The following is a 27,793-nucleotide window of genomic DNA, read 5'->3' as shown; positions in this document are numbered from 1 at the left end:
AGGATTCTCTCGAAATATTTCCTTTGGATTATGACAGGCAATGGTGACAGTAAAGTGAAATAAAAGGAAGTGCAATTTTCCAATATTATTTTAATGCGTACAAAACTTGTATCAGATACGCCTCATACGCATTAAATAGCTTTGGAGAAGTACAACTACCTTTTATTTCAACAAGTTGAACTTATACTATATACTACGTAACACTATATCACGCCTGACTCGATTGAGATGTAAAATTTGAAGGAGGCAGAAGCTGAAAAATGAAACGAAAAAGAGGTAATCTTTAAAAATATTGTCTTTTGGAATGCTTTTCTCCTCCTATGTACCTCCATTTTGATCCAGCGCTAAAAATTCTTATCAGTATGGAGCAATGTAATCCTGGTTATAAGCTGAGAGATAAATTTAAAATAAAAATATACTATCACATGGATTGCTTAATCATTTTTATAACGTTTTTATGATCTGGCTTTGGTGTTTACCATCGTGTCCGGGTCAAATGCAACTCAATTTTAACCCACTTTCCGAGTAGCTATCAAGCTGAAAATTTCAGAATAACTCAGAACCAGATGAAAATGCAATATTCCAGCACTCTGATAATGATTTTTACTGTATCTCGATTTTTTTATTCAGAATTTAAAATTAAATATGGCGATTAGTTCAAAAAATGGCCTCCAAAATCCGTCGGTGGCGCTGCAATCATTTAAAGGAAAGAGAGTCGTATATAGTCATAATAACAAACTTGTTTACATCGAAGTTCATTAAAAAATAATTTAAAATAATTTAATAACAAAAAAGAATAAGAAGAAGGTAAAAATCAGGGAGATGAACTCCCGACCATAAAAATGGTTGGGCTTAGACTATCACAAGGAACATTGAATAATTTTATACGTATTCCATTTTTTTCTCTTATCGTTTTCTGTTAGCATGGAATAAATTGTAAGTTTGGAGCTTCCCGACCGTTTTCCTTCTTTCCTACTTCTAATCCCTCAAACCATCTTATTGCCACCTGCCCGCAGTTTAAAAAAATCCTAAAACATCACTCATCCACGAAGTCTTGTTCCGAAGGCAGAGAGTGAGCCAAGCACTCATGTATGCGAAAATACCCATGATGTCCCGAGGCTCAATATTAGAAAAAACAATTATTTCATTTTTATCATTCCAACGACTATTATTTTTTTTTACCGATGTTTGTTTTTAATTAAACGTATCGTTGCATGTCATATTTGTATTAACTCACCTTGCGCTATCTGTTATTCACTTAATTAAAAACGGTCAAAGTACAGGAAAGCTTTTCATGGTTACATCTTTACAAATATTTTTCTTTAAGCTAAGTGCATGAATTCGAATTTGTGATGTTGCAAGAATTTGTAATTTTTCAGACTGGTGTAAATATATATAAAGACACTTGTATCACAGAATGTTTTGCGAGAGTACTAACATCCAAGGTACGCCATGATTTATAAAAACAAATCGCATTTCATTCGTAAAACTTCGTGACCTAATTCCGTGAAGTTATCAGGTTATAACGTTATTCGTAATAATAATATGGGTAGGGTAATGGATAAATATCAACTGAAAATAAGCGCGAAGAAAACCAGATAGTAGTATGCAGCATAAGAGAAGAAGTCAAAACTGATAGAGTTGGATGTATTCGGTTATTTGGGAAGCAAGATAACTCGTGACGGGAGAAGCAAGAAAGAAATTATCAGCAGAATAGCCCAGGCGAAGAGAGCATTCCGTCTAAAGAAAGACCTGCTTACAGCGGGAATCTTAAATATGGAAGTAAAGAAACAATTTATAAGAACCTACATTTGGAGTATGCTCCTATACGGAAGTGAGGCATGGGCAATGACCGCAGCGGAGAAAGCAAGGATAGAGGCCTTCGAAATGTGGTGCTACAGAAGAATGATGAAAATCAAATGGATCGACCGAGTTAGTAACGAGGAAGTCCTAAGAAGGGTAGGAGAGACGAGAAGCCTCGTGAAAGCCTCAAGAAGACGGAACAACCCTATAGGCCACATATTGAGACATGATGGCCTGATGAAGACAATTGTCGAGGGACAAGTGGAAGGCAAGAACGGAAAAGGAAGACCTCGAACAAAATACATGGAACAAGTCAAGAAGGATGTGATAGAGAAGAAATACATAGGTGTGAAAAGATTAGCTGATAGGAGAACTGAGTGGAGAGCTGCGTCAAACCAATCCTAGGATTGTTGACCAATGGTGATTATGAAGGTTGTTCAACGACAATCATTTTATTTGACACTGATTTCCACGGTTAAATTGCATCTTGTGCGTTAAGATCGAGGAAACGCCTGAAAGTTGTGAGATAAAGCTCCTCCTGGGTTTGAGGTTAAGCTTATGCTGGGAGGATAATATTCCAGATCCAGATCTTTAACAGTTGTTTTTAAGAACTTTGAAGTGCCATGGAAGCACATCTTAACACAATGGGATGGTCCTCTTTCAAAACGATGATTAAAGATTCTTGAAATGCTTTTCTGAAAGCTATGACGTCAACTGAGGATTTCACCAAGAAAAAAAGATTTACCAGCTAACAATCAAAATATGCCAATTAGGTAAAAGTTCCGTGGATGATACGTTTTCTCATCGTGAGTTCTTTGCCTTTTGCAATATTGCATGCAAAGAATACAGGCCTGACCAACGAAAGGTTTTGTATAACTGGGAACTTCAGGCTTGGCTTTTTGAAACCTCTCCATATTGGAAATAAAGGAGTGACACTTTGTCAGGTTCGCTATTATATTAATATGGGCACGACCCGTTTTACGACGAAACGGTTTCGCAACGTAGTTACATTTTCAAACTGAATGAACCCGGTTCGTGCCAAAACTAATATAATTGTGAACCTGGAAAAGTTTTACTCCTTTATTTCCGAAAGGTTTTGCAAATAAAAATCAAATAAAACTGACGTTTAACTAAGCCTTAAAGTTAGGGGATATCCAACAGTAAAATTTTGTTAAATCTGACAGAATACTGCTATTGCAATTGAATTGTGTTTTCTCACAATTAAAATGCACTGCATGAGTAGGTATCACTAATGCAATATCTGCTACACGTAGCAGTAATATAGTTTTCTCTTTTAGTTAATTCAGGCTTTTAGGGAGAGTTGCTAAATTTTGTGGGAAATACTTCAAAACGAATTAGAGTTTTTCTTTCAGCATTCATCAGGTTGGATTTCATAGTGGACGCAAATAAATTAAACTCATGCTTTAATTATTATGAGCGTTTTTTACGTATGTGTCATGCAACAACTTCGCATGAATTATATTTCTTGTGCTGCTCTGAAAAATGTCATAATTTCCTGAATATAGTGAATATTTCCTGAATATTCCGTGGAAATTTATCAAATTATGTTGGTGTGATATTGAACTATTTTTCGCTTAAATAAGTCCTAGTTTAACAAGACATAATTTAATTTCCCAAAACTGTGTAAACGAATTTTAATTATAAAATTTTCATCCCACGTTCTGGCTATTGCACTATCGTTTTTCCGAATGATTAGGGCCAATATTTCCATAAATTTACTTTCCAGCTTCACCCTAAAAATTTTCCATCGCCCTGCAAATACTTCGGAGGAGGAAAATGGTGCACAAGTGGCTCCTTTCGCGTGGTGATAATTTCATTTTTTTTAAATTCTCGGAATTCAATTCTGAAATATGAGGAAGGGGAAATATGGTGGGGTTAGGTCGTGAGAGGAACGGTTTTCTTGCTCAGTTTGGAATGGGGAGTGTTGGGGAAAGCGGAGTTGGGGGATGGTTGAGGAATGGGGAGGCAATATTTCACAATCACGCATATTGGGTTTTCAATTTTCCTCGGAAGAAGACGCATTATCTGCTAAAATTGGAGTGGCCCGTGGCGTATTGTTTTTGCATGGCTGTGCGCAACGTGCGTGTCGATTGTTTTCTGTTTTTGGGGTGGAGACGGAGGTAGGCAGGTTTTGATGGAAGGGGTGGGCTGAGTGTTATATCCTTCATATGGGTGTTCGAGCATGTCTAAAGGAAGAGTTTAGTGGGAATATGGAGTATAATGTTTCTTACTCAACTTAATTAGATGTGGGGAAGTCTTCCCACCATTTCCATCGGCCTATGTAATTAACCCCTTCATGAATGAGTAATTAAATTCGAGTTACTTAATGTGATAAAAATTTTTTAAATCGAGCTTCTACGTGTACTTGAACATAATATTGAAGCATTATAGTTATAAATAAATATTTTTTCCATGCAATGGATAAATTTGGACACCCTCATTTGACATGAGGACATAATGCTTGAAAGAGGTCATAGTGATTTAATACGCTCTAATTATGAGTTGGATCTTATAGGTAGAAAAAATGTTCAAAACCTTTTGGAATATTATTTGATATTTAATAGTTTAGTTAACGGAAAATGAAAAAGAGGAAACATTGTGCTTTCACATGAAAAATTTATTCGCAAATGTACACCATAAATGTGTGAATAAGTATTTCATGTGAAATCACAAATTTTCTTCTTTTTCATTTTTCATAATGAATCGATTTCACGAAGTTACACCTCAAATCATCAATCTTATCAGGTTTAGTTTCCGTTCAGGGAAATATATTATGCGGGTTTTTGTCAGTTAATTTTGTTCATTCATATTAATATATATATTCACGGGAAGGTGGAATTCACTCACCCTGATGGCTTTGGATGAGTCGTCATAAGAAATATTGGTAATACATGGTGATATATACCGGTGGGTATCCCAGAAAGACTTATTCAAAACAGAAACAAAATTATTCGCCGGGATAGAATTATATGTGACGCTGAAGATATATTTTGATCGTTAGAGCATGATATTACTATTATTTTTATTAGATAAAATGAATTTAATTGCCGCATTGTTGTTTTTAAGCAAATTTTCCGTGATTTAGGACGGAAAGCTCACGTAAAAGTGAAATGAAGTCATTATTATGAAATATTACGCAGGAAATTTCAATAAGAAATTATAATTTTGTTTTTGAAGAAATATTAAAGTGTTGGCATTTTAATAATATATTACCTGGCGGCTGAATAATTAAAAACGGCAAAATATTGCTTGATTGTACTCCTACATATCAAAAATAGATATTAAATAATGTGAGGTTATTTGTGAAAAAGGATACACTAGTTTTCATGTGTTTAGGGGGGCATAGGGGCACGTGCCCCCCGGGCACTTAAAAAATAGACAATTTTTTTATACGGATATCATTACGGTCTTTTTTTTCGGTATTACGCAGCCTCAATTAGTTAATTTCGTGTTAAAATAAAGAGAAAAGTTAGTACAGTAATTGTTGTATCTATTTTTCATCACAAGTATGAGGAGATCGTTTACCTGTCAGACTCTTGTCCACCCCCCCACCCCCCCAGAAATAACTCCTGGATCCGCCACTGGTTATGTCCATATTAGAAATTAACACGGCATTGCACTTTCCACTGGTTTACCATTGTTTATCGTTTTACTATAATTCTACGCCCGACGATATAAGACCTGGTAATGGAGTTACTGCCAAAACCGAAACTATAATATCTATTCTAGTTCTAATAGGCAATTTAAATAGTATCCCTAATACGCTCTTCATATGCAACAACTTTTTGGAACCTTATAAATGTATCTGTATTCGCTGTTATCTCTCTGGGTTGTTCAAACGACCGGTTAAAGGTGGGTGTGTATTGACAATGGGATATAAATTGGGGAAGCATTACGCACAGGGGAGGTGATAGGAGGGGATGCTGGATTTCCGGGGTCAGGACCTGGGAGTATCACTGGAAACCCCGCGATCCATACCTGCGAGGGCTGTAATTGAATGGGGGAAGGAATTTCATTATAGCCGGACGGATGGAATGGGAGCGAGTGAGCGAAACTTGTCGAGGAGTGCCACAGATTGTTCGTTCTTGATGTGACCGAAGTCGCAAATGAGAGTGATCCATGTCTGAGGAGGCAAAGTGTTGCCAATCATAAAGGGATTAATGCCGTTGCAAAACTGAAGAGTTAGGGTTGGTGGAAATATGGCTAAATTTTGGCACAAAATGGCTTATGCGGGAAAGTACAGTCATTGTTGTATCTTTTTTTTTTCATCTGAAGTATGAGAAAATCGTTTGCCTTTTAGACCTGTGTCCCCCCCCAGAAAAACTCCTGGATCGGCCCCGGGTTATTACCATATTAGAAACGGGATCATGGTCGCAGATTCGATTTATTTTTCAAAATTTCAGAGTATTTAGCACTGCCTACCTGTAGCATAGCAAGGGGAGCGGTCCGGGGGATCCGGACCCACCTTGAAATATAAAAATGCAATTATTCCACTTAATAAAAGAAAACAAAGTAATGAAAAGTCATGGATTTAACAAATTTTTCTTAGAAAATTGAATTTTTTCGATCATTATGAGGAGTGTTAAAATTAATTTAAAATACTCTGCTAGGTACTCCCTTTTACATAAATTTCTCCCCCCTTTTAAAACGAAATTTCTGGCTATCCCACTGCTGCCTACGATTGACTATTTTTCGAAAATAAATGATTGTATTGTGTTGCAAGGCAGTTTTATTCAAAACTAATAATGAGTTTGACTTTAAAAATATACTGCCATATACATTAGTGTTACTTGATGAATACTTGAAGGATGGGGGTTTCACAAAGCGTGTGACAAACAGGCATCATTTTGACCATAAAGTGATCTAAGTTTAATTTATATTGAGAATTAAATCAAAGGATATAAAGATTTGGTTATCATATTCATAACGTACATGTTCCTTTTGATTACGACGAGGACACCTACTGCTTTACTAATACTATTAGGACGAGATTCTCCTTGGAAAGATCCTCGTGAAAAATCTCATCACCAGTGAAGCAAACTCTCCTATGAGTACCCAACTGTCCCTTAGGTCACGCTAATCAACGATTAAATTAGGATTCATGGGAAATGTAAAAAATAGGCCTCCCCATTGTAACAACCAATGGTTGTCTACATTTTTTTGCGTTTTACCCTGTACGTTTCCCTTTGTTTCACCACCTTTCCAGGAATTTTCCAATGTCGGAGATGTAGGCATACAGAATTAATTGAGAATGCAATTTTGGATATTCATTATTAACGGGCAAATGAAACCGCTAATCCGAATTCATCAATTAATCTGGAAATTTTATCACATGAGCTTTGAATTCCGTTGCATTGTAACTCCATCATCAATTGCGATCTTCAAAAACCATCTGACCCAGCGCAGAATTAGATATTGTATCACGCTCTTCAATTATACATCCAACGATGTAGCTCAAAAGCAATTTTAACTCGTTGAACAAATATTTTTGTTGCATGTTCAACATTGGTTTGCTAGATAAATGAAGCTTTAGAGTTGAATTCAAATTTTAAAATAAGTTTATCAAAGCTCTTTTGCTTAAACAGTTAATTTGAACTGTAAAACGGAGTTTAATTACCAATTCTCTCTCCTCGATGGTTAACAATTGCCCATGAAGCTTCTAAATGATTTTATATCGCGAGAATGGAAGTAATCTTCGATTATTGTGGAAAAATTTCCAAGAAGTTACGCTTCAATTTGTTGATATAATCTATTCCACTTAAAGCGATTGTACCTGCATATGAGGATTAACCTTGTTTGTTCAGAGCTTAGGGATGAAATTTACGTGCTGTGAATTTCCTCTAATTGCTACTGTCGACTGCGAGCGAAAAAATAATTTGGGTATTCATCACATCTCCATTAAATCTGAAAATCGAGTGCTGAAACATGTAACCCTTTGAATTCGTGGAAAAGGTATCTACGTGCGTAAATATAAGTTTCATCCAAATATCAGTAAAAGTCATTTTTCTAATTCGCGCAGTTTACCTGCTCTATTGCCTCTAGGGACTATTATCGCGTGTATCTCAAATCGGTCGGTACATCGCGAGAATTCTTTTTTTGGCGTGCAGTCATGATGCATATTTTCCAATTCACACAGTTTGATCCGGGATCGGATTACAGGTTTGCGCAGGTATGAGTTTTGGGCCGCGGAACTGCTGCGAATGGAGGTCATCCGAGGTCACCATCCCCACTTTAACGCTTGGCCTGGCGCAGTTTAGCGTCTGCAAGCTCTTGGCTGAGCGATGGATGCTGCAAAGCAAGCTAAACGTGATGCGGAAGTCTAGGCCTTTTTTATTCGGTGCTTTTTTCAGTATCTGGATGAAATAGTACCTGAATTTATCAGCTTGAAAATCTCTTCGTATAGTAGTTACAATAGTACTTCTTCATGGAGTTATTCCTCCATTAGAATGCTCAAGTACTTAAGTGGTTAAAAAGATTCCAAATTCTCAAATTCTGCCTGAAAAACTACCGTAAAAATCCATCTAAGGGGTGCACCTCTCTTTTAAACGCCGAAATTTGATTGAGTGTGCTGAATAGTTTATATAAATCTTATTTTAGGAAAAAATATAACTTTGAATGAATATTCCCTTGCTTCGGCATTAGGTTATTATGTTACTGCCTCCTTTCCCATTTGACAGCATATGACTTCCACGGCATATGGCATTGATAGCCCACGAGTGTTTTACATTTTGGTCTCGATAGCCGATACTCTTTTGTTCGTATTGAATTGACTGTGAATGCACAATGAGGTCACCAAACATATGGTGTATCTATCGAAGACGCATGCGATACTCGTGAATGAAACTTTATATTTTTTCAGATGAGATATTCCGGTAAAATGGTTCTTCTCTTACACGACTTAATCGATATATTAGCGCGTGATTCATCACGATCCGTGATCGTGACATAGTGAGATAAAAAGAACTTAGATACAAAAATATGATTAATGCATTTTTAATGCATAATGGCAGTTAGAGTTTATTATTCTGCTTCGCTTTATGCGTTGTTATCTCTGATAACTGAACTTATGCTGGCCATACAACTATATAAAACGATAATTGTAAGATCAGAATGAGCTCATAGGTAACATGGGGGGGGGGGGGGGGGAAGAGAAATGTTTTATCTAAATTTCTCTTCCCCTCCTATGATTGACTATTTATGTGATCAGTGGTAAACCCGTGGTGAGTTCAAGTGATAAAGTTTGTGATAGATGATGGGAAAAGTGTGGATTGAAAGGTAATTGAGAGTGATAAAGAGCAAATAAAGTTATAAGTTTGGCATGACATAATGTAATGAGTCGGAATGATATTTGGTGTCAAACATTTCGGTCGTTTCTCTAAAAAAAACGCTTCGTTTTTTGCGGTATGAATTATTACAATTACTGATAAAAAGCGTGTTCTTCCCCAATTAAATCAGCACCTAAGCAATGCAACTCGTTATTAGGGACGATATATATGGAAAACAAATTGAATTGAAATTAAAAAATAACAATTAATATTAAAGGTAATTCATGAGCTATTTAAAAAATATACGTGCCCAGGCCTCGATGTGAGTGTTCAATTTGAAGACGGCCAGGAAATCGCTTCTAACGGGACGGGTTGTTGAATCTTGGAGCGGTCAAAAGAGGAGACCGTTATTCCTGTATACATAATATTAATTATTTATTAGTATCAAATATGTATTGTTCCATGTAGAAAAGTGATAAATGTTTGATTTGTTGATTGGATAATAATGAATCGAGATATGGCAATAATATTTATTAATCTGTCATTTCTCTCCGATTAATATTGTAGCAACCTAGTCCAAATCAGTTAATCTCCCTCTCTGCCTCAGGCCGTTTGCTAATCATTTATGGATGATCATCTCAACTCTCTAATTCCTATAATCCTGATAAATTCACCCCTTTTCTGACTTCCGACAAATAATTTTTCAAGGTATTTGGTACTCCCATCAGATCCATACTTTGTTTTCCCGTCCATCTCTACCAACTCTTCAGAGTATTGAAAAACATTTTCTTATCCTAGTTGTATTTCTGCTTGTGCCACTCATTCCTATTCTATATTTAATTCTTTATGTTTATCTTTTCTCACCTATTAAAAATTCTCAATAAAGCTCATTTTACTGGTTTAATCCATCATAAATCAATGTTGCTTCCAAGTAACATAAAACATTTATGCATTTTCAGCTCTATTCAGGAATTATTTATGTTACGTGTTCTTTTGTGCCGTTAAGTTTAATGGATATAATATGTAGCCGCCACAATAACTGTGACTGAGCAGAACATTTTCTCAGTTAAAAAATGAGAAGTCGCTCCGGGTTAGAAAGGGTTAAAAGCCTTTAAAAAAATTGCTTTCCCATCCATAATGGCGGCAATTTTTTTAAAATCGAACAATCACTTTATTAGAACTAATTAAAATATCGTTGTGTTAAAGAACTATTAAGATCTAAGAATCTAATTTATTTTCTGTCTAAAACTATTCTAGTCTAATTGCATAATAAATAGTCGTAATAACTTGGCTCTACTGGATGCAGTGTTAATTTCTCGGAGCTAATAGTATTTTATCACTATCTTACTGGAACTGTCTGATACAGTGTATTTCGTGCAAATGAGTAGCGGAGCGTATGGTGACTTATTCTCGTTTTTATTGATAGTTTCAGTTACTAAATTATCAAAGTTATTGATGGGAAATTTCATTCATTTGATAAATCCAATAATCATTCAAAAACCACGTCAGTCTTGCGGGGTACTATTTGAAGAAGACCTTCTTCATGGGTGGTCTAAGTACTTTCAGTAATGTCAACAGCCTACCGTATCAATTAAGGAGAGTAGGTAGGTAGTGCTTTTCTACCCCAGGAATTCAATCTCTTCTAAGTCTATTTCGAGATTGTATTGTGGCCACGCATGCTCTGTTATTGGCGTTTGAAAGAGTCTTTTCCAGTACATCTCCCAACCTCCTATTCTACACTCTTCTCTCTGCTTTAACTCTCTTATAACTCCACAATTCAATTCATGTGCCTGGTCATCAATCGCCTTTTACAAACTTCAATACCGATTTGGAAGCGGGCATATTATGGCAATTTTTCCATTAAAGGTGGAAAATATGGCAATGCTGATAACTTTGAACTCATTTTTCCACTGTTTCACATTTAAATAGGGAAATTTCGACTTTTTCTCTCGAAATATTTACTTACCAGGAAAAGTTGTTTCTCTTTTGATTGCAATTTCTGAGTCTTTCACCAAGTTATACATATACATGCAGGTATTAACTAAATTTTTGATTTGCTCTGAGCTCTGTACAGCATTTTGTTTTAAATCTGCGAGGGGGTCTACGCCAAATAGCAACAATTTTGATAGTATCCTTTTTATATTTTTTTGTGATACTAAAGGTGGTAAATAGCTTAACTTACGCGTATGAATTCTCTTCACAAGGCATTTAATCAGAATAATAAATTATTCTAATTTGAAATAAAATCAAATATTTATTCAATGCTTACCCAATAATAGATCGTTTACATATTATTACTTTATTACTTAGCAACAGAATTTAACAATCAAAATGTTTTTCTATATTATTCTTACTTTTGATTAACTTAACCGCATGAAAATTGATTTCTCGTAAGAAACGAAAAATTACGAGGAAAATGTTGAAAACTGTTTCTTTTTTGGTAAGAAAACTTATCAGTGTGGTTTCATGCGCAAAAATTGATAGGTAAATTTATGGTCATGAAATGAATTATTCAATTTGATTACTCAAGATGAGCTCGGAAATAATGCGCAGTGGAATTTAGGCTTTGATATTTGGGTCTTGCGTACTATCAAAACCGATTGTATGGAAAATTAGAATAAGAGAATTACTTCATAGCCAGTTGCATCGGCTTCTATGATCACTGGGTATCGTATTATTTCATTGATTGGAAAAAAATCCACGGAACGCGGCCAAAATAGAATTGGGAGAAATTCAATTTTGGGTGATCAAGTGGGAGCCAAAGTTTTTACTCTGAGCATGCGAAAAATTAGAGTCTGCTGTGAATCACGAGCAATTCACTTCATGAATTTAATGGATTGGAAACGTAATAATGTAATAACAACATCAACTTCTGCTGGAGATAAATTTTTCCACTGGTTTAGAACGGCTGCATCGCCGATTTTCAAATTTATTTCATCAATCGTTTTTGTTCAGCGTAATAGACCCCATTATTAGCTCTACACGCGTGGCTAATTCTTTTATCCTCCAGTGCTGGATAACTTCCCAAGCAATTTAATTATAACGGGATTATTCATCAACTATTAAAGAAGGGAAGTTTGGAAATTACATTTTTTAGCTATTATTTCACTTGATACCATGTTGTTTTGATATATAATAACTTTTTAAATTGCCTTCTACGGTTTAAATTTATTGCTGAAACTGCAGAAGGTGATCGTAAAAGGTGGATGATTAGAAATTTTTTCTTACGTAGGCACATAAAATATGACTCTTTTGACTTCTCTACTACGAGTCTCATTAGTCCAGTTCGACTAGACCAAGTAATACCTTTTGCGCGTTCCCATTAAGACTCTCATTCTAGCGTTATGAGGCCAAAGTTTTCCAGACGCTTTTGAATTCGCGCGGGGATAATCTTTTTCTCCCTCTCTCCGTTCCCAAACCACAATTGTAGAGAAGAGATGGAGACGAATGCGGTGTCTCGGGTCAAGTTCCTTTTCCCACCACGCTTTGATTTCTGTCTACAAAGGACGTCCTCTCGCAAAGGGAGCATGTCCCAGGGTCCCATCCTCAAAAGTACCCCCACACAGCCCTCCACCAATCCCACCCCACGGTCAACGTCGCTAGCGACCCGAGCCCCTCCCCATATCAGTTAGACTCCCCTCCGGGGAGTCTAACGTTTTTCACCCCCAATTCCTTCCCATCAACCCCTTCTCCGTACCCTCTACCCCTCTTAAGACCTCAATAAATTCGAGCCTTTCTGCTTTATACCCCCCGTTTTCCTCCAAAAAGCTCTCGAAATTCCCCCGAACACACTAAGCCTCTCCCATCGTCGCGGCTGCCCTTACCCATTTTCCTCTTCACCGTCACCCCCTTTTCCTCTCTCCTCCACTCACTGTCGCCGCCTCTTCTTTTGATCCGTTTGACTTCGGGAGAATGCAGTTGATGCGTGGAAATTGTATTAATGAGCTGGAAGTGAATCGCAGTGAGGCATGGACAATGACAGCCGTGTAAAAATCAAGGATAGAAAAAAATGCGACTTATTAACCTGCAAAAATGTTGCACCATCGCCACATATGTCTTAAAATTGCTCAATTATGCCTAAGCAAGTTTTTTTAGATATCTGCAATGAGTCTTTCTCAGGTTTCCGAACGGATTAGGAACTACATTTCTGCCGAAGTTCCAATGGAATTCTTTTCCTTGGTCTTCAGGGTTGATTAATGCCGAATGCTCCAGTGACGGGATAATTTTGGTCGCAGATGGGTGAGGTTGTTTGTAAATGCAGGAGGCAATACTGAATTTTCTCGTCATGCATTAAAGTAATTAAAGTAAATGACAGCGGCAGAGAAATCGAGAGTAAAGGTCTTTGAAATGTGGTACTATAGAAGAATGTTGAATGGAAAGGGGAAGAAAAACGAGGAACTCGATAAAGAATAATAGAGAAGAGAAGTTTTAACAAAAAGTTGACATGAGGACGGAATAATCTTCTGGACCATATCTTGAGACATGATGGTTTAGTAAAGACAATCTTTGAGGGACAAGTAGGGAGAAAAAACGGATGACGAATACCTTGAATGGTATGTATGGAACGGGTTAAGAATGTTGTGAAAGTGAAGGAGAATGCAGTTGATCAAATGATCCGGAGAAATTGTAGTGATAAGCTGGAAATGAATCGCACTGAATTGGACAATGGCAGCCGTGGAGAAATCATAGGTAGAGGGGAAGGGAAGGAAGGTGAGGCAGAAACCTTCGAAATTTGGTGCTGCAGTCGAATGATGAGGACCAAATAGATTGATCGAGTTAGTAATGAGTTAGTTCTTAGAAGAGTTTGAGAAAAGAGAGGCCTCAAGAAAGAAGACGAAAAAATCTACTGTCCATATCTTGAGGCGCGTGATGAAGTCAATCGTCGAGGGACAAGTAAAAATTTCAGAGTTTTTAGAGAAAATCAATATTATTGTAAATTGCTTTATCAATTTAATAATGTTCAAGTGATATGGACAAGCTGGTTAACTCGTGTGACTTAAAATCTGATGCTTTCGAGGCGAATATATTCGGAAAAGGGTATTCAGGCTTCCATGTCTAACGTGATCCGTTAACGTTAAACGTTCAACGATCGTTAATTCAACGTTAATTTAACATCAATTAACGTTCAATTGGTCTCCCGGCCAATCACGTTAGATCTTACAACAAATTGAAGGCTATATAAGCTGGCAAACTTCATCCAATCAACATTAGCCCTGAGGATGGAACCCGACTCGTGTTCCAAAAGTCGGCAGAATGGAGGGAGATCACCCGGCTGGAAGCCCGAATAGTCTTTTTCGTGTAACTTAGTTTTGCTTGCAATGAAATAGAATCTTTAAGTAGTTTCTCACGAATAGGCTTTATGATCTACCTTGAGTTTATGAAAATAAATTCAAATTTTAAACCACCACCTCGTCAATCCATTAAATTCAGCCAACAAATTCCTATTGCGTATTTCAGTATGATAAAAGGAGAGCGTTGAACAAATTTCAATTAGACAAATGTGTTTTGTACTCATTAAATATTATCATATTAGTACAATTATTTTATAATACTGGTGGTCTAGTATGCGCATTGATTAAATACTTTTCTAACACACTTTATTTAAAATGGAATGATTGAATATTTCTTTCGAAATATCATCCATTGTTACGAGATAACCTGATTATTCGTTGAGGAATTTAAAACCATCACCAGTTTCACTGAGAAGCTGAATAATTTTTTATTACCTCTTGTTGCGCTTTGAAAAATAATTGTTTTAGATTATATTTTGATGAAAATAGTGACTTTTCTTAACAGTAAAAATTGTGATCTGTTATGCGCGTAGAGGTAGCAATTTTTGAGGTCACATTCTTGCAGAAAATAAAGCGCAGAAAGACAAATGAAGGCATTAATCGGAAGGGCGCGGTGCGGCGGAGTTCAAGTCATTACACACGAGAAGAATGTAATTTTCATTTGCGATAATCGAACGTCAAATGCGTAAGATTGTAATTCACAGTTAAAATTATTCAGCATTTTTATAACAATTTATCTGATTTCACTTTAACATTAAATTATTTACATTATATAAATTCACCTAATAAAACACCTATTCTTAACCGATTTTTCTTAGAAAATTTGTATCTGATGTATCGCCGTATGTTGTTTAAATCGATGATTTTATTTTTATTTCTTATTCTTGTCTGTCAGTGTGAATACAGTTCTGATATAATTTTTAATCTCACACGTAAAGTTATTTTACAGGCAAATGTTTAGTTTCATTTTTTATAATTGGAATTACTTATTGTTACATTAATTTATTTAAAGAATCGCAATATATGTAGCATATATATTTTTTGCCATTTCAGTCCACTTCAAAATCCACGCAGGCAATCTTTTCCATTGTAGTTCATGGAAATCATATAATTTAGTGTTTAGACATTTTTGGGAAGGAAATAAATCAAGTAATTACCTGGTGAATGATAACATCCTCAATGTTTAATTAGTTGTTTTAGTCATTTTTTATGATGGCATTCATTAAAATCCTTATTAGTTATAATTAAATCAATTAAAATCCTATTATTTCCGAGATAAATGTCATTATTGCTTAATCAACAGTCTTTTTTCCTACACCTTATTCAATATTGGCGTAATTTTAGGCGACTTATTATATCTTGGGGGGTTGCTGTTTGACATCATCTAATTTTTTCGTATTGTTCCGCGACTTACGGGAATTTTTGAATAGTAAATTGGCTACATAATTATTTAGCTAAAGCTTGCTGCATACCTTTACGCAGGGATGTTTAGTAAAAATTTTATCAAGTAATCATTTACTTGATTGGCAACCCTAGCCTTCAACATTGCTAGGCATTTGGTTTTATAGTAGTAACTTTTATGAATAAATAGAGTGAGCCCTTTATAGTGTGTGAAAAATCCAATAATCCAACTAATAGGATTTTAATTTATTTGAAAAATCTAACAAAAAACTAATTTTTTGGTGCTTTGTTAGATGATTAGTATTTAATTATCGAGATGTAACTTTATTAAAACTGGAAAAGATTAATCTACTCCAATTTAAAATGTAAAAGACTTCGGGAGATTGAAATTACCACTAAATGGCTGAACTTGAATTGAAAATTGGATGAAAATCAATAAAAAGGTACAGAATTTGGCAATCCGCGTCCAGGAGTCCATGATAAAATGTATAAAAAAATATTTCTCTAGCTACGGAAAAAATACTCATGGACCCGAATTTTTTATTGGCTGTAAGTAACAATGCATATGCAAGTTTTCTCACTTAAGTGCTTTGCCGAGTGATATTAACAGAGCAGTTTGTTTTCTTGTAGTGCTAATAATAGTAAAAAATATTGTACGTAACTATCATCGTAGGTTTCCATTAATTGATCCTTTAATGAGAACATTTTGGTAATATTGGATAGATATCAAATATCGTATTTCTACCGCGGGCTCCAAGCTTGACCTTCTGTGTTTCAAAATAATGACCAATTACTGGTTCAGCATGATACCTCACTTAGTCATTTTAGCCTCATAATATTTTTCTTAATGATTATTTTATGCAGTGATAATTCTATTTTTGAAACGCTCTTATTTCCAGTATGAAACTATTTATTTTTTTGAGTGTTTTGTCTGATTGCAATGGAGTGATTATAATTCAAACTTTAACCTCAGGCACCGGAAATTAATATAATGCCTTCTCTTTTACTTAATTGATCAAAATGCGGGTATCTTTTTTGCATGGTATATTCATTATTTTTCAAAAGATAGATGCGTTAGTATTGTTTAAAGTGTCACCTATAGCTCGTAATCATAGTTTAATGAAGGAATGACAAAATATTCGTAATCACAGGCATTTACTAAGGAGTAACAAGCTACAAAATAAGTGCTCAAAACGTTATCAATTTGAAATTTTCTACACTAGTTTGTTTATAATCATGTATTAACTCGAAACTATTTCACGATTTAAACTTACCACAGAATAACTCAGAAACAAGATACGTAGACGAATTGTTTGCTCTTTATTAGGTGTAATTTTAATTGAAAAACCTTGTAACAATTCCTACCATTATAGGACCAAGGCCACTAGTTTTTCAAAGAAATATTTAATGCGAGAGTATTATCACATCCAATCAATTGAAGCTTCGATTTTGGTTAGACTAAAAAAAAGATGCACTTGCAACAAAATTAGATAAAATTCTGAAGTAATGTGGATTTATACCTAAATAAATTATAATAAATAATTACGATGAATTTATCGGGTCTCCGATCGGGTCAGGATCTACATTTCTGCCGAAGTTCCAAATGAATACCTTTCCTTCGTTTTCAGGGCCGATTGATGATTAGTGCTCTGGTGGAGGGCTAATTTTTGTCGCAGAGGATGAGTGAGGTCGCTTGCGAGTGGAGGAGCCATTAATGAATTTTCTCGCTGTATCTAAAAGTCGCGGAGAAACCAAGGGTATAGGCCTTCGAAATGTGGGGCTACAATAGAATGATCAGGATGAAATGGATCTACCGAGTAAGCAATGAGGAAGTCCAAAGATGAGTGGGAGAGAAAAAAAGCCGCAGGAATGCCCTGATAAGGAGGCGAAACAACCTTTTAGGTCATATCTTGATGTAGAGGCGTAACTAAGAATATAATTTAGGGGGGGTTGGGCAGTCAGAGGGGGCGATCTCTGCGAGGCAAGGAGGCTCCAGGGGTTAGTCACCGGTGGTATTCAGTGACTAGTCTTACTATAGTGATATCATTACATGGTCTATAACTTTAAGCAGATGCAGTTATTATGCGTCAAAAATAATAGGCAACGAGCGTGCTGCGCCCGCTCCCAGCGGGCTTCCCCCGCTCTTTTCAATGCAGGTCCACAGAGGGATAGGCGCGTTTCTAATTTTAAAATGTAGAAAAAAAAGGCAGGGTCGTCTGTGCAAATTTAATTGGAATGTTCATATACAAATTGAGGTCAGAGGACCTCTTTAAACATAACATTGGGAGTAATTACACTATCCTCTGTTAAACGCACATGATGACTCATACTTACGCATCAACAGGAGACTCGAATGTGGAATCAGCCGCATTTTGATAAAAGTTATTTAAAGAATGCGAGATATTGTTGCAAATGAACAAATGTATCAGTTTTTGCGCCGTTAACGTCAGGAATATTTACCGTTTTTTTTGTTTTTTTTTTAATTATTTAAAAACCAATTTCAGGAGACAATAGCAATATTTAGGAAGTAAGATATGTCGTCGCATGTTCTCTGATAATTCTGTGCATTTTGGTACCTCATTTGTAGAGTTTGGTTGCGTATTAGTTGAGAAAAAGGTATCTATATTATAGAATTAATATAGAAGACAGTTTTAAATAATTTTATTGTTTTTCTGAGGCTTTGCAGATCTATCTCCTCATCCTCCCCCCATAGTTACGCCACTGTCTTGAGACAAGATGGTCTGATCAAGGCAGTCGTCGAGGACAAGTAGAGGGCAAGAGCGGAATAACAAGACCTCGAATGAAATATATGAAGCAGGTAAATAAAGATGGGTAACGGAAGGAATACGAGATTTCACGCACAACTTCTTCCGCGCATTCTGCGCTGCCTCTGGTGTTTATCGGTGAGCTGTTTGGGCATCCACCTGGTAGTGGACGTTTGCGTGGCCGAAAAGAAACTTGTGGCACCAATTACGAACGTTTTTAACGTCCATATATTTTTCAGCGTAATGTTTAATCAAGATACGATTAATGCCGATAGCTGCCACCTTTTTCCCGGTCTAAAATCTTATAACAGACCGGATTTCACTCCTGGAGCCGTATCAACTAAGCCAATCTCTCGGATAGTTCGTTGTTTGTTCTCGGAAGGATGTCATACTTTCGGATTGAGCTATCCACCAAGGCCTATCCGAACTTACCGTCACGGAAACTTGTCCGAGAGCGACCGCAATAACGGAGGTTCTGACTTTCTGTTTCTCGGAATCGGAAAGTGATGTGTCAGACGGAAACGGAAAGTTCGATTCCGAAATTACGGAAACGAGGAGACTTATTTACTGGATAGGGTTTTGGAGACGTGAGGGGAAGCTCCATGGGGACGGGTGCCATGCAAATAATAAGCAGTTAACAATGCTTCTCGGTGGTAAATATTTGGAGCACCAAGGAACACGGAATAGGCGGATTGCGCCTAGCGCTGCATGCGGCGACGCAACGACTTAGTAGACCTTATTTTTAAGTTTTCCCTCCCAGGTGGGTGTGAAAAGATTATCGAATTGGAGATTTGACTGGACAGTGGACAGGTAGGGGAAGGTCAGCTGTTTTGTCAATTGTTTAAATTTCATACCTCATTTTTCTTTATCATATTTTCGTTTTAATTCCTTTATCTATCTTTTCGTTTCAATTCCTTTATATTCTTTTCCAATTATCTTCATTTCATTTTGTTTGCATAAGCAAATATGTTGCTATGACTATTTGTTAAATTATTGGTGACCATTTCTTTAAATAATCCCCAAACTCAATTTTAAATGAATAGACGGATAAACAATGGCAAATTTAGTGCTTTCACTACTTTTCCTGGGGTTTCAGATAATTTTTGAGGCGATCGTGTTAAGAATTTTTGTCGTATATCGTCGCGTTTGGTAACCATTTTCTCGTTGCAGATGTCACAGCAATAACACAGGCTGTCCTCTAAATCGGCAGTTTTCATGTTCCCACTCTTTTCAATCATTGTATTGAATTCAATAGGGTAGTTTCCTTCATAAAAGAAAACGAAAAGCATTGATTGCGATTCGTTACCCACCATTACTGTATTCATAACATACAAATTATTTCGTTTTAGAAATACCGGTTTAGACGAATGGCTATGGTCCATTTTTATCCTCATTTGAAAAGGGCCAGATAGGCGCCGATGCGATGCCACTCCACGTGACGTCACAGGGACCTAGTTTCTATAGGAGAAGATAGGAGTTATACATCGTCTGAGGTTACCAATGCATGCACGAGGCGCAGAGCTCAGGGAAACATGTCTTAATAATCACTTATTAAAACTGGCTAAGGTCGGAAAGTTTTCTTTGTTTAATAAGGTATTAATAAACCTTTTTTCAGCCAAGCGCTACCAGCCAGCAAGGCACTCAGCTACCCTCTAGCATCCTGCGTCCTATCAGCGCTAAGCCTCGCCTCAAGGTCACCTCACCGGGCGGGAGGGGGAACCAGAAATACGACGTACGGAGATATTTCCCGGCATTCATACTTAAGCGTCGCGTTTTCGCGCGCTTGAAAATTTTCACTTTTCATTTAATCGCGAAAAATAGATGTTGTCATTTAAAAATCTAAAAGCGTGAAATACGTACTCCAGGAGTATTAATCTTTCGATTTAGGCAATAAAAAAAATAATAGGGAACCAGCCTATTTTCGTGAAATCATTCTCCATAAATGATGCAGGTAGTGACGGACTGACTTATGGAAGCCACAATGCTATCGAAATTAAGGAATCTTATACGTTTTCTCTATTAAAATGGTGATTGATTTTTAGTGCCTCTGAGAAACAGTAGGCTAATTTTAGGAACTCGGTTTTGCCAAGGGCATCAGTTGATTGTACAAAGTGTTAACATGTTTATACAACGTTGCCTTCAACTCGTCATTTCCTCTCATTTTCCCCTTTGCTTCTTGAAATAACAAGGCCCTTTCACAAAGAATGTGAATTTCACCTTTCAGCGTGCTGTCCGATACCACCCGAACACCCTTTGTCCGACACCTGCCAACAGATATCAGACCAGCTCTTGTGCCGCCATCAGCAAAGCGGCTGGCCCTAAACGCTTCCTTAAAATAATAAAGTATATAGGGTAGTGCGCGGCAAGATTCGTTTTGGGAAATATTTCTATCAATGCCGGGATGATGCTTCTTGTTGTCTATCAGTTTCATCAAAATATCAATACATTTTATATTTAAACATGAAAGCTATAAATATTAATATAGTAGTAATGTACATATATTATATTTAAGAGCATTTTTCATAGAGCAATTGTTGCACGACAGAACCGAACGACAGAATACAACAAAGGCAACTAAAATGCTAGAATTTTCAAATGACTTGCTGCTACAATATTTTAAATCACCACTTTCAGTCCTGAGTAGTTCATCAGCATCCCGAAGCCACTTCTAACTACAAATTACATCCAAATAATTTCAGGGAGAAAGGGTACATACCTTAATGTTTTTCGTAGGGGTGAAATTGTCTCTTCTTATCGCCCAAATACACTTCTTCTTCAACTCACGATCTATAGGAAAGCTAAAAACTTGAACTTTGGGTCTAGTCCTGCTGGAGTTCCTTCGCATACCGGCACCACACGCGTTAACGGCAATTTTAACAGAAATTCCTCACAAACAAGTTTCTGAAGCCCACCAAATGAAATTAAAGAATAACGGAAACTTAACTATTCACAAAAACTGTAATTTTCACCAACTTAACCACCAAAACCCCTGGAATGTGGTGAGAGGTAACGTTAACAACGTAATCTCCAACGGTGATCCTTCCTCGGGCCTTCTTTCTAGGTGGCTATGGCACCATTTGAGAAAGAAAGTAGTCCCACACCGGATACGAATCTTAGTATCCATCGTATCCCGATACAAAATGACTAGTGTCATATGTTAATTCACGAGTTTTTAGGATATTTGGGCGTATATGATACAATTTTATCGCTGCATATGAATTTGCTGTTGTACTGTTCAAAAGTTTCCTACAAACGGGACACTAGTTGGACGCCCGCTGGACGTTCGAGATCGGATAGTGTGCGGACGGATGGCAAGGACGGAAACGGCCGTCCTCTGGCTGTGCTGAAAATCCTCGGACAGTGAGGGGACGTGCAGGAAGCGCAGCGGACGTCCTTTGGCAACGATGTGCTGTGTGGGTGAGGACTCTTGGAATGCATCAATTCAAACATATATATTGACTGGATGAAACATTTAAGGAAAAATGCAAAACCCTCTGCTGATGATCCAGTCTTGCTCATTTTAGACAACCATACCTCCTGTTTGCACAATCATACCACATGTTTACCTTCCTTCGATAGAATTTTGTAAGACTAACTTCATCCAAGTAATTTCTTTAACTTCACATTGTCTCACAAAGCGCAAAGTAGATTTAACTTTTTTGGCCCTCTAAAACTTTTTATCATGTCTGTGAGTGATAAATGAATGATGTCTAACCCCGGAAGAGGAATCATTCAGTTCCAAGTAGCAAACCAATTTAGGAGGGCCTACGAAAAAGCAGCAATAATCGGGAATGCAATAAAGGGATTATGGACTTGTGGTATTTACTCACTTGGTCCATGTATGTTTAGTGACTTTGATTTCCTTCCTTCATTGGCCCCAGATACGTTGGATCCGAAACAAGTAGGAAATGAAATGGAAAAAAGGGGGAACTCCGGGAGAGAAAATGAACATAGAATGCGGAGAAACTTTTTTACCCTAAAATATTCCTTCCATAACTCCTATACCACATTCATGTCCATTCAATCTTATTCAACCTTCCACCTCTGAGAATACTTTGCCTCGCAGACAATCGGGAGGCACATGTCTCTCTTGAGAACATTAGGCATTATCCAAAAGCATTGCAAGCACAAAAGGGGCGTAAAAACTTAATGTGTGGCTAAAATTCTTACGAGTTTCCCATGAACCCAGGAACTAAACGTGAAGATATCAAAAAACAAGGTAAAGGATATCAGCAATAAGTGGCGGTCTTTTGACGGAAATCAGGAAATTACTTTACCGAAAAAAAGTGATTGTCTGTGGAGGCTGTGGAAAATTTTACTCAGATCCACCAATTGTTGCTTGGATAATGTGTTGTGAATGTAAAATATAGAGGTAAGAGCATTGCACCACATGTTCAAGAAAGAAAAAATTTACATAGGAAAACCGTGATTAGGACTCTTGCCCCATTATGGGAGGACTCTTGCCCCACATGAGGGGCAAGTTTCCTCTTTGTTTTTCTCTTACATTTTGATGAATAACGGCAGTTATTAATATTTTTCTGCAGCAATAGAAGGCAAGTATAGTAGTACGGGTAACAGTGAACAAATTATGTAAAAATAAATATGATTGCTTAAACCTAAATGCATGAGTTTTATAATTGTTTGTTAGATGCGTACTCTTGCCCCTCATTCCCCTACTAAGAGTTTTAGAAGCAAATCCGGCTTAATACACTTACTCTTGAAGATGTTGTGTCCTCGCAAAGCTATCTTCGTGCAGTGCAGCACTCTAAATCATCAAAAAATTCACAACACCAACCAAACTACACGTGAGAGTGGTGCAAGATTGCGACGGCGCATACAGTTCGTCCTCACGGTTAGAGTAGGGCCGTGATAGATTCTGTCCCTAGCGGCAATTATGAAAACTGCTACTGTCCGATACCTGCCGACCTTCCCCTACGTAAAAGAAAAGTTAGGAATTTTGACCAGTGATGATAACGTTTTAAAAGTGGGAACCCCTAGCCTTAAGTGTTACATAGGCTTGGTTCTAATTCCCTCGGAGATGGATTGACGTGTTATCTAAAGGGATACATAGAGAACAACTGCGTCACCTCACGTCAGGAAAGGGGAGGAGAGAGGTGCTGGATCTGGGAGGAGCGAGCTTGGTTTCCGCTGCGTGTGATGGTGGACGCAGACAGAGGAACAGCGGAGGATGTAGGGATGATGAGCAAAAGGGTGAGGACGGAATGGAGAAGACTCGGGGAAGAGGCGCAGGTATTCTCGCAGCGGAAGTTGACGACGAGAGGGCGACAAAGGGAGGGACGATTGGCTTTGAGTGTGGGCGGGAGAACGTGATGTGTGGAGTACAAGGGCTGGAAAGAAAAAAAACAACTCCAGTTACAAGGGATGTGCTGGGAAATGTGGCGTTGCTGGGTGAATAGTATAGAGGGAAGGGGTTGGATCTTTTCTACGTAAACTCTATATGCATAACAGTAGCGTTTGCAGCCTTAATCTACCCCATTCCATCCAAATTTGTAATATTATCACAAAAGTGTACGAACCCAATGACAAACTAGAACAAAATTAACCCAAACATATATAGAAAACGGACATATACAAATTCATAAGGTTTTGGAAGCATTGGACACAAAGTAGCAGGACAGTAACCGAATGATACCCTTTACTCCTTGAGAAGGAAGGGCATTACAATTTCTTTCATGTGGATTCCGGGGCATGTCGGAATTCGAGGCAATGAGACAGTGGATGCAGCCGTGAAGAAGGCTTTTAGTGAAACCAACATCGATTTTGATAGGATCTCCTCCGACGATCGAAGAGCCGCACTGAAGAGAATATGCATGGAGCATGAATATGCATGGCAAGAGGCGTGGAATAATATCGCTGGCAATAAACTGTGAAACATCAAAGTGGAGACGACCGCTTAGTCCACCTCAGCCAGGAATAGTCGTAGGGAAGAGGTCGCCCTCACTAGGCTTAGAATTGGTCATACCGCGCTCACACATGCATTCCTCTTCACCGAGGAGAAGCAACCTTCCCACTGTGATAGCTGTGATTGCCATCTTACTGTGAGACACGTTCTGGAGGAATGCACAAAATACTCTCTTGAACGTAGGAAACTAGTTGGAAACCAAGATATTCGAACCGCTCTGGGTAATAATCTGGATAATATCAATAATGTAATACAATATATCATTAACACAGGCATAATTAGACTCTTGTGACTTCATACAATAGAAGACCCCTTTTTATTGAAAGCGCTTAACAGAAATCAATAAGCTTCCTTAATGTAAAGGAACTATGAGCGGTGCAAATGACCCTGTTGTCGACGCACCCCTAAAAACGCATCTCTACTACTACCAGTAACCGGCATTATATAAAATGCAAGAATTTATAGCGATAGGATAAGGGTCTCGAAGCAATTTACCGCAGTTAATTGACATTGTTTAATTATCTCCGTTAATAGAAATGTCTCGTTGGGTAGGATAAGCCGGACGCGCGGACTGCATCAGGCTAGTAAGCCTTAGTTTGGATACCACTAGAGTTTATGGCAGAGGTACTTCATTTATTCCTGCATTATAAAAATGAGAAATAAAGGAGCTTTAAACTGGAATTGTGAGGTGGCCTAGTAGCGTGTATTTTAGAATCCCATGTTACTGAAAACAAAATTTGACTTGAAATATCTTAAATCTACCTTTCTTTATAAAAAAAATATGTTAATGATTCCCTATTCGTTGTCCTCTATCCTCTATAAATATCAGAAGGGAGAATTCGCGACCATGTGTTCACTGATATATCGCCACATGTCATGGTATATGACTATTGAAAATAGATTTATTATTCGTAATCTGCTCGTAAATACGTTCAAATTAAAAAAAAAAATCTCTGAACCTTGGTACCTTGAAAATTAGTTATATTCGTCAAAAATTACTTCAAATTTTCATGTTCTCATGGGTCAAAAGAGTCAATGCATCAATGAATATAACTGATCTAAAAGTAAGTGGAGAAGGCCGGGTTGAGTAGCTTTTTCGTCTCACGGAATGGCCTGCCTCCCCCATAACCGACGGTGGTACCCTCTCCTCGTATTGGTGACGGTTGCGAAGAGAGGTGTTCTTCCATTTCCGATGGATCCACGCTGACGTGGATTCGAGTTTAACCGAAGGAAGCTGAGGGGATTATGAAGACTTGATCCTGTACACGTCGATGACCGAGCAGTCAAAAAGATTGGGTAAAAGTGCCAGCAGTAGAGAGGGATATGAGTTTTACAAAAATGGCATTTCAGCATTGTAATACGTGTTGCGAATTTTGAAAACCCGGAAAAATTGACCGAAAGAAAAATTTCTGTAAATGAAATGATAGTTCAGAGAGAGATGTATGATTCAAAACTCCCCGGAATAGTATTTCTTAATGCTAAAATAGGTATTTTGAAGTAAGTATTTAGGGAAATGTTCAATTTAAACCATGTTTTATGTTTATTCGACTGATATAATGTCTTAGTATAGATGGGTCATATTTAAAACCTAGTGTGTAGGTAGAATGTCCCTAGAAACATTCGAATTGCTGCATTTTCCCTCTAATATTTGTTCCTGTGAGTCATAGAATTCACGAATGACGATAATGTGCAATTTAATTAATATCTCCGTCAATTTTAGCGATGGAATTGTCTCCAAAGAACTTACATTTGTTGTTTGTTGCTTGAATAACACTAAAAACTGCAGTTCGAATCTTTTCAGAGATAGTTGCATAAATGCGTTGAGTTTGATGAGCTCCTCAGGGAGGATGTATTTATTATCCTTTTAAATAAACAAGGAAGTAATTTTAAAAATTCAGATGAGCGCCAGGGGCAATGTGACTGATTAACGTAAGTAGAAGGAGAATACTCTACGCTCTTTGATATTAATTTTATTAAATAAACTTACAATTTGTAAATGAAACTATCATATTCTTACATTTTCAATCTTAGCTTGAAAATGCTCATTTAATGCAAAAATAAATTTATCTGCCATCTTGGCATATGAGAAACGACGTTTTGATAACTTCTTCCGTTGCAAAACATAACTAAGCAACTTAAAATAAAGTAATGCGTTCCTTAGTGCCTTTACGGAAAATAAACTTTCTTCCCTCTTGCTAAATCAAAAGCCATGAGTGAAGAACCCGAACGTGTGAAGAACACAAGTCTGGAGGGTGGAAGGAAGTTGAAGAGTCAACTCGTCGAGAGCTGTATCAGATGAACACTCAATGCGCCGAGTTGTCGGGGAAAGTTTTGCGTCGGAAAGGATGGATTGAGTACAAAAGGGAACACGAATGAATGGAGAGAGCGGGGTCCTTACGGGATTGAGAAGTGGGGAGAAGAGGAATATACTGAATGGCATGAGAGGCTTAGCATTATAAGGACAGAGATCATTTTGAGGTCACTTTGACCCATGCGTCATGCTCAAAATCAAATTGATATAAACATTTCATAAATTTTTAGCTTTATTTAGGAATGATTTACACCTAATAAAATCGTTTCAAGCTTCATTTTGCGGAATTTTGCAACATCCATGATAAAAAGCAAATGGTATTTAATACAACACTAAACGACCGACCATGGTATCAACACTTTGTGTCATAGTCAGGGTGATGGGTATGATTTAAACTAGGTCATCTTTTGTGCTGTAGATTTTAATGGCTAAAAATAAATCTGCCTCAATAATTATAATTATTGAGGCAGATATATTATTAATAATTATTAATGGGTAGAATATTTTCACATGTTTAAAGTGAGAATTTTTAATTTCCCCGAAACAGCTGTGGTTAGGAAGGTTTAACTTACTAATTATCCAAATTATAATGCTATAATATCTTAATTTTGTGTATTTTTTCTTATATTAAGGTAACGAATACTTTCTAATATTTCACCGGAATTAAAAAAAATATTATATATTCCTAGACGGACGCCAGTGGGTCTCTACGACCCACATTTTTTTCCGTACTGAGATCACATATTCTCTCCACTCACATAAATATTTTAAGCCATTATTTTCCATTTACATTGCATTATTTGAATGAGGAACATCTCTTGTTTTTCAGGATATCTAAATCATAAAAGTTTACACGCTTTTTAAGATAAAAAATTATTCGTAATTGTGGGAAAAATATGGTTGATGGTAAGACCTTTATAGCATTCACAGTTTTTAATTACTAAGAAGTCTATCAAAAAAATAATGATGATGATAAAGGTGTGCGGAGCTAAAAAACTTTATGGACTAAGATG

Source organism: Ischnura elegans, chromosome 2, assembly GCF_921293095.1.
Source record: "Ischnura elegans chromosome 2, ioIscEleg1.1, whole genome shotgun sequence".
NCBI lineage: Eukaryota > Metazoa > Arthropoda > Insecta > Odonata > Coenagrionidae > Ischnura > Ischnura elegans.
This window is presented reverse-complemented; position numbering follows the sequence as displayed.